Source organism: Camelus dromedarius, chromosome 20, assembly GCF_036321535.1.
Source record: "Camelus dromedarius isolate mCamDro1 chromosome 20, mCamDro1.pat, whole genome shotgun sequence".
Classification (NCBI taxonomy): domain Eukaryota; kingdom Metazoa; phylum Chordata; class Mammalia; order Artiodactyla; family Camelidae; genus Camelus; species Camelus dromedarius.
The window spans coordinates 29,874,178-29,882,011 of NC_087455.1; the positions used below are offsets into that span (position 1 = coordinate 29,874,178).

General features: G+C 48.9%; 1 non-coding gene across 1 annotated transcript; it reads right to left on the reverse strand.

Moving 5' to 3' along the window:
* Positions 1-2,128: 2,128 nt before the first annotated feature.
* On the reverse strand, positions 2,129-2,202 carry TRNAD-AUC (transfer RNA aspartic acid (anticodon AUC)). The gene has a single exon. It is a non-coding gene; the product is annotated as a tRNA-Asp (tRNA).
* Positions 2,203-7,834: the final 5,632 nt, after the last annotated feature.

The following is a 7,834-nucleotide window of genomic DNA, read 5'->3' on the forward strand; positions in this document are numbered from 1 at the left end:
CGTAGTTTGTTTTATCAATGTAGATGATCAAATTATACAGTCAGTAATCTGAATTTGTACCATTCAATATGGCAGCCATTAGTCACACGTGACCATTTAAATAAAATTAATTAAAACATAAAATTCAGCTCCCCAGTCACACTAACTACATTTTAAGTGCTCAGCAGCCACATGTGGCTAGTGGCTACAGTACTGGACAGCACAGCTACAGAATATCTCCACCATCACAGAAATTCCTGTTGGCTCAGACCTGCTTGTTCCACACATGAGTGACCAGAACTCTTACAAAAGTTCAGATTTGGGGATGACAAGCAGAGGAGTGAGTTGACCTGGTTGGACTTGAGCTTGTCGATCTTTCATTCAGGATCTGCTTGGCAGAGGGGTGGGTGGTAAGCTAGCTTAGACCTGAGTAACAGGTGTCACACTGCAGAGCAGCGAAGCCAGAATAAGCAAGCCCGGACCCAAAGTTCTCCTGGGAGAACTCCTGACCGTGCCTTCTAAAGAGGGCAACTTTGTGAGCAAGCTGGTCACGGAGAGGACCATTTCCCATGCCCTCATATCCCAACCAAAGGGCGTGTGTAGGTTAATTCTGCCCTTCGCCTCCTGGAATTCTCGAACACCGTGCTTCCCACCACACTTCTGAGAAAGTGGTGAGCAAGCAGCTGGGTCTTTCTCCAGCACAGCTGCTCCTTGTTTGAAGGATTTTCACTGAATTATTTGAAATGTTTTTACAAGATGTTCAAATTGGGCAACCACATTTGATACGCAGAAAGTGCAGGGTCTGGAAAAGCAATCACGAAGCATGGAGAGGGACTAATTCCCACGGAACTTTTCAGCAAGGTGACCTTGGGGAGGGAACGCCAGAGGAAGAAAGACACCAAAAGGGCAGACACTGGAGTTAAGTCAAAATACCACCTGAAAAGGATGGCTCGAGCAGGAAAGAAGCACGTGGGGAAATGCAGGTACCTGAATTAGAGCCCCCAGAGCGATAAGGAGGTATTTTCAACCTCGAGGGAGTTATAATGACATACAGTGGGTGATACGGTGCAGCCACCCTCGAAAGACATGTAGGAACTTGTTTGGGGAGAATATTTTTTACCACTTGGGGATCACTAGAGATGGTTTGTGAGTCATAAGACCAGGTGCTGGGATCCTCTGGGCAGCCAGGCTACAGAAGAACAATTGTGAAAGACCGTGGAAACAGGAATTCTGTGTTTTTTTTAATGTCATGTTTTGAATGGGGTACATATTCACATGATTCAAAATTCAAAAAAAAATAAAAAGGTTTACAGTGACAAGTCTCTTTCTCGCTCCTGTCCCCTGTCTGCCTGGTTCCCATACAGTCCCACCTCCACTTGGGTGGCCATTTTGTACCTATCCCAAGCTTCCTTACGCTTTTACAAGAAAATGCAAATATATGCTCTCATTTCTCCTCCCTTGTTTTACATAAAATGTACCAACTATACTCTCTGGTCCAGCTTGTGCTTAACCATTTAGTAACTGTCTTGGATGTCTTGGGATTTCTTCCCTGTTGGGAGAGCAAGGTTCATTCTTTTTCAGTTACATAGTTAGACCGCCATCGATTTAACGGTGCCCTATTGATGGACACTTAGCTGCTTCCTATGCTTTACCGTTACAACAATGCTATAGTTAATTACCCTGAAAATACATGATTTCACATGTGTACAGTATATCTCTATAGCAAAATCCCAGAAGTGGAAGTCCAAGGGCATAGCATTTACAATCTGGGCAGATGTTGCCAAATTGTCGTCCGCTGGAGCTGTGCTCATGTACACTTCCATCAGCTGTGACCGAGAGTGCCCACAGAACAAGTTGTCAAATTCTGGGATTTCTGCCAATACAATAGGTGAAAACGGAATCTCAGTCAGAATTAATTTGCATTTCTTTTATTATGAGTGAGGTTGAACATCTTTTATATGTTTAAGAGCCATTTGTGTCTCCTTTTCTGTGAGCTGTCTGATCCTATCTTTTGCTCATTCTTTCCTGGAGTTGTTGACTATTTTTTAAAAGCCAGCTTCTTACAAATTTTTCTCATCAACTTTCTTTTAAATTTTCTGTGTGTGGTGGGGGTGGGGGTAATTGGGTCTATTCATTTATTTACTTTCAGAGGAGGTACCGGGGATTGAACCCAGGACCTCATGCATGATAAGCATGCGCTCTACCAGTTGAGCTATACCCTCCCCCCCATCAACTTTCTTATCAGTTTCAAGAACTCTTTACTTATCAAGGACACTAGCCCTTTGTAATTTTAGGAAAAATGACTATAAACATAAAGCTAATCAATAACTCTCATGCCCACAGGTGCTTTAATGATTTCCCATAAAATTCTTGTCAAGGCGAGGCCTTTCATCCCCACCTTGACGCTCTCCCCCACCCCACCCCACCCCACCCCTCAGGTCACGCCAGGTTTCTGTCTGTTCCTTGTTCACTTGATTTTCTTCCTTGGGGCCTTTGTATTGGCTGTTTCCTCTTCCTGGAATGAGATTTTCACTTTGTCCTCTGGGTAAATTTCTGCTCACTTTCTCAAGACCTGTGGCACCTTCTCATAGAAAGAGCAAGTGGGGACAGAGGAGAGTGACAATGTGAATCGGTGAGAGTTCCTCCACATCAGAGTGAACAGAGGGGAGACCCAGGCTGGGTGAATTCCTGGGAAGCAGTGTGAGGCAGACGTGGGGGTCAGTGGATGACCCTGTGAGAGGCCCAGGGAATGACGTGGCTGAGTGAGGGAGCTTCTGCAGGGCAGGGTCTGTGGGGGAAGGGCCTGGGGGTGGCGAACCCTACTGGGGCGTGAGGCCTGGGCACATGCATTCAGTGGGCTGTGCTTTTAGAAGAGACTGAAGGAAAGAGTATGGAGACATGGGAGGTCAGAGAATGAACAGCAGAGACTCAGGGGGTTTGTAAAAAGAACGATTTCAACTAGAAACCTAGGTACCCTGTCCTAACAGTGCCCGCATTCCCAAGAACCTACAAAGGAGAAAAGGGGTGAGTGATAGCTCAGTCTTTGGCAAGGAAGTAACTAAGGAAAAATATTAAGAAAGACAGAAGGCCCCATTAGTGTGGGCTTAGAGCAGCCAGGGGTGGTGAGAGAGACGGGAAAGCCCGAGAAGAGACTCATGAAATGCTTTAACCCTAACCACGCAGGGGAAGTCACACCCGCTCCGCACCCAGCTTCACCACACTGAGAAAGGAGAGTTTCATGGCTTCTAAGTTGGCCTCCTGGACGTGCCGTGCTCCAGGGTGGACAAGTTGGGCGGTTGGTGGGTACCACTAGGCAAAGAAAGGAATCAGATGATAAAACCTGGGGTTTAGCCTTTGCAAGAGAAGCATCGCTCGCTAATCTGTTCAGTGCTGCGATCAGCCAGGAGCAGTCACAGCAGAAACTCAGAGGCGCCTTCTGGTTGGGGGGCTGCCCTGGAGCAGCCGTTCAGCACAGCCCACTCTGAGCCTCCCCCATACACTCTTTCTCATGCATTCACTCTAGACATGTTCAGGGGGCACCTACTGTGTATTGGGCATTTTGCTAAGACATGTCATGGTGAGTAAAGCACCATCTGCCCCATCGCTGTGGTCTAGTGGGAGCGATGGGCACGTAGACAAGCCAGGGTCACGTGTGCTCGGATGGAAGTGAGCAGTGGGGCTTGCAGAGGTGCAGAAAGCCGGGTCAGGCCCCGATGTGGGGTGTTGGGAAGGCTTCCTGCTAAAAATGACTCTTCAGTGATAGGGGTCCCTCAGAGAATGACCAATCCGTGAGAAGCCCCTGCGTGCACGTGTCCCTGGAGGGGATGGAAAGCTCTCCAACAGGACCGAAGGAGCCTTGAGTTAACGTGCTAGACTTCTAGGTAAAGGAGGAGACTAGGAAACCGAGAAGAGAGATGAACGCTTTCTTCCTCCTGATTGTCCCGACCCAGACAGTCAAATCCCTGTACAGCTCTACCTTGGCAGTAAGGCCTCTGCAAATTCTGAGCCAAGAATAGAAGCCATGCCTAATAGAATCCATTCTCACGTTCTTGTTGCTGACTTTTGTATTAGCTCTTAGCTGAGGGTCAGCATCTTCTGCCACCATCTTCTGCACTGAACTCTCCCTCCTGCCTCTGCCTCCTTTAAGGATCTTAAATATTCCAAGCAGCCTCATTCAATATTTATACGGTCTGGACCCAGCTTTGATCTGCAGTGAGTGAGGACAGGAGATCATCAGAGCTTGGCCCTCAGCAGCTTTCTCTTGGCTGCGGTTCCCCAAGTGTGCCTCTTCCCCAGGAGTCCCTAGGAGCCCTGCAGGGTTAAGGCACGTCTCTTTGTTTGGAGTCTTTGCTTCCACTGGGTACAACTGGGCCAGTCCTCAGTTCCACCATGTTCTTATTTAAAGCCCAGAGATTCAGCCTTCATTTTTTTCCCTTCAATCTTTTTTGGGGAGAGAGGGGAGGGGGGAGGGAAGTAATTACATTAATTAATTAATTAATTAATTAATTAATTAATTAATTAATTAATTAATTTAAATGGCCGTGTTGGGGCTTGAACCTAGGACCTCGTGCTTGCTAAGTACGAGCTAAAGCACTGAGCTATACCCTCCCCCACCTAGCTTTCGTTTTTATTGTAACCAGTTAGCAGAAGCAAGAAGTCAACAAACCCTCAACGGACAGCCCCTCCCAGGAGCACCAGCACATGCAGGAAAGTGGATACGGGTTGGAATTGCTCTTTTTCCCCTTGTAATTTAGAATTCCCGAGGCCAGACTGCCTGTTTCCTTTCATCAGAGGACTCAGTAAGATGGTGAGACCTGTGAGATTCATCCTGTCCCCGGCAAGCACGCGCCTCCGTCAGGATGCTAAACAGTCAAAGCACCTTTGGACTTTCCGCCGGGACCTTCAATGAGAAATAAAGTTCAGTTAGGACATCTGTACCGATTTGCCTCTAGCTCGGAGGGTCTGGGGTGATACTAGGAAATGGGATGGAGAGTAAAGCACCACCTGCCCCATCACCATGGACCAGGGGGAGAGACGGACACACGTCCAAGCCAGGGTCATGTGTGCTCTGACCTCGTCTTGTCTTCTCGGCCTGGCTGCAGAAAGACTGCAGCTAGCTGGGCCGCACCCCGGCAGAGCCCTGCTAGGTCAGCTGGCTGTGGGGCGGCAGGAGCAACTGGGCTTCTAGAAGCACGGGAGGCTCTTTGCCACAGAAGGGCCTGTTTCTCCACCATCTTGGAGAAGTAATAAGGTAGCATCAGAAGTGTAGGTCAGAGCTGGTGAACACAGCAGAGCTGTATGTACTCTCGCCCTCTCTCCACCCCTCTCTCGTGCAGACAACACTGCTGATCAATCATAATTCTTGTTCCTTCTGAAAATATGTACCGTCCTGGGAGCCATAGCTGCTGACACAGATCCTTGGGCTGCGGAGAAAGTGAAGACTGGGGCATGATCTCCTTTCTTGGGAAGGTTACGGTTTATAGTTAACAAGGTCTGAAAGGGCCCTTTGCTAACCCTTTTATAATTAGGAGTCCACGTGAATTCATTTCTTCCTATGGGGAGAAGAGCACTGAGCTGCTGGTTCATGGGGTGAATTGTGGCAGCGAGAGCCTGGGTGGGCCTCCTTTCCAGGGTAGAGGCCCGGACGTGGCAAATCTGGTATGGCCCCAGAGGACTTGAGCATGGCTGGCAGGGCGTATCATGCAGGGTACGGAGACAGCCCTAAGTATCCCCCACAAGCGGGGGCGTGGAAGGAGCCGAGAGAAACAGGACCCGAGAGGAAGAGGGCTCCAGAACTGGCTGTGCGTGCTACCCACGGAACAGACGCCCAACGTAGGCATTAGGTGAGCTGTAGGAAAATGAAGCACCTTGAAGCCTGTATCCTTAGAACTCAGCTAAAACAGGGTGAGTTTGTCAAGCCCCTGCTCTCAAGGGCCCACAGCTTATCTGGGGGACAGAAAAGCAAACAAGCCATTAGGATGTGATGCCCTCAGTGGAAAGGGGTGTTAACTGATATGGAAATTCCTTGTACTGGAAACTGAAAACTATTTCATGAGATTGCTCCCATCTCTCTCTCTAGTCTCACTTTTGGGAAATGTATCAGTTACCTATTGCTATGTAACAAATTACCTCAAAACTTAATGGCTTAAAACAATAAATATTTATTATCTCACAAAGTTGCCATGGGCTAAGAATTTGGGAATGGCCTGGCTGGGTGGTTTCGGCTCAGAGTCTCTCGGAAGGTTGTAGTCAAAACATTGGTAGGGCTGCGGTCACTTAGAGATTTGGCTGGGCTGGGGCGGCCCACTTCCACGATGGCTCACTCAGAGGACTGTCAAATGCTGGCCATTGGCAGGAGGCCTTAGTTCCTCACCATGTGGACCACTCCATAGGGCTACTTGAGTGTTCTCACAGCCTGGCAGCTGGCTTCCCCCAGAATAAAGGATCCTGGAGAAAAAGGAAGGAAGTAACCACATTCTGTTCATAAAAAGCAATTTACTAAGTTCAGCCCACAATCCAGAAGAGAGAATTAAGCTCCAACTCTGAAAGGGAGGAATAACAATTTTAATTTGTGGACTTATTTTAAAATGACTGAAGGCCATGAAGGAGGCTAGATTCCCTGCACTGCCTCCACTGTCCTGAGCCGCCACATGTGATGGGTTACTATGGATCCAGTGATAATAGCATGAGGAAGGCCCACTGGACAAGACTGGAATTGGGAATCAGACACAGTCGGGAAAGATTAGGATCTAAACATAGGAGCACAGTTCACACTGTGTCACTCCTGGAATGGGGCTGTCCGGGAACCAGTCCGAGGGGGAAACAGGGAGCCGGGTGTTAGCACTGTTAGCCAAGGTCTGAGCAGTCTCTTTAAGCAGGATGATCAAGGAGGGGTAGGGTGGGACCAGAGAGAAGGCAGCTTTGGGAGGTCTAACCACAGGGCCTGAGACCCAGGCCCCAGGCTCCAAGCTGGATGGCCCAATGGGGTCCCTCAATGTGAGCTTAGAGACCCAGCCCAGCAGAGCCTCCCACAAAACTAAAAATGTTCAGCTTTAGTGAGAGTTGAACCAAAATTTTGCAATCCAAACATCTGAAGTATAGTCATTATAATTTCATGTGTAAATTTGTGTTTTTAAGAGTCAGTATGTTTTAAAATTTGGAACACATAATTAGGATGGGAGCATTGCAGAAGGGTCTCTAAAGCAGAATTGACTGATGGGCGTATCATGGACTGTTTACAGGGAGGGCCACCCCCCGCCCAGGGCTGTGCAGCTGGTGGGCAGCACAAAGAACCTGGCATAGGGGCTGGGTTGCGGCTGAAATCCAGCCTGTGTCCTGTCCACCAGGCCTGGCATCCGTAACACACTTTTGTTATTCCTAGGTTCTGCTAGCTGCTGGCTCCACTAGTGGGTTTTGGACCAGTTGAGAAATAGATGCATTTGGCCATTGGGGAGGCCAGGAAGGCTAGGACAGTGCCCTGGAGTACCCAGGGCAGATTCCTCCTGCTGGGAGCAGACCTGCCCAGTGTCCAATTTGAATCAAAAAAGAAAAGAAAAGAAAAAAAGAATGTTTGAACTCAGCCCTAACCAGGCAGCTAACCAGTCAGCAAGCATCAATATCAGACCTTAGGCAGGGCTGTGCACGCCCAGTCGAGGTCTCCCTACAGGCCCCTGCTTAGTGATTGACCCCCAGGTAGGGGTAGCATGGGGCTCCAGGGCAACTTAAGGAGGCAAGAGGCAGGGCCAGAGAGAAGCCAGGTGACAGGTAGCCTCCGCGGGGCTTGTCCTTATGCCGGAGGGGAGGCAGCCTGCTGGGAAAGTGCCTGTGGCCTGTCCCAGAAATTTGCAAGTTGGCT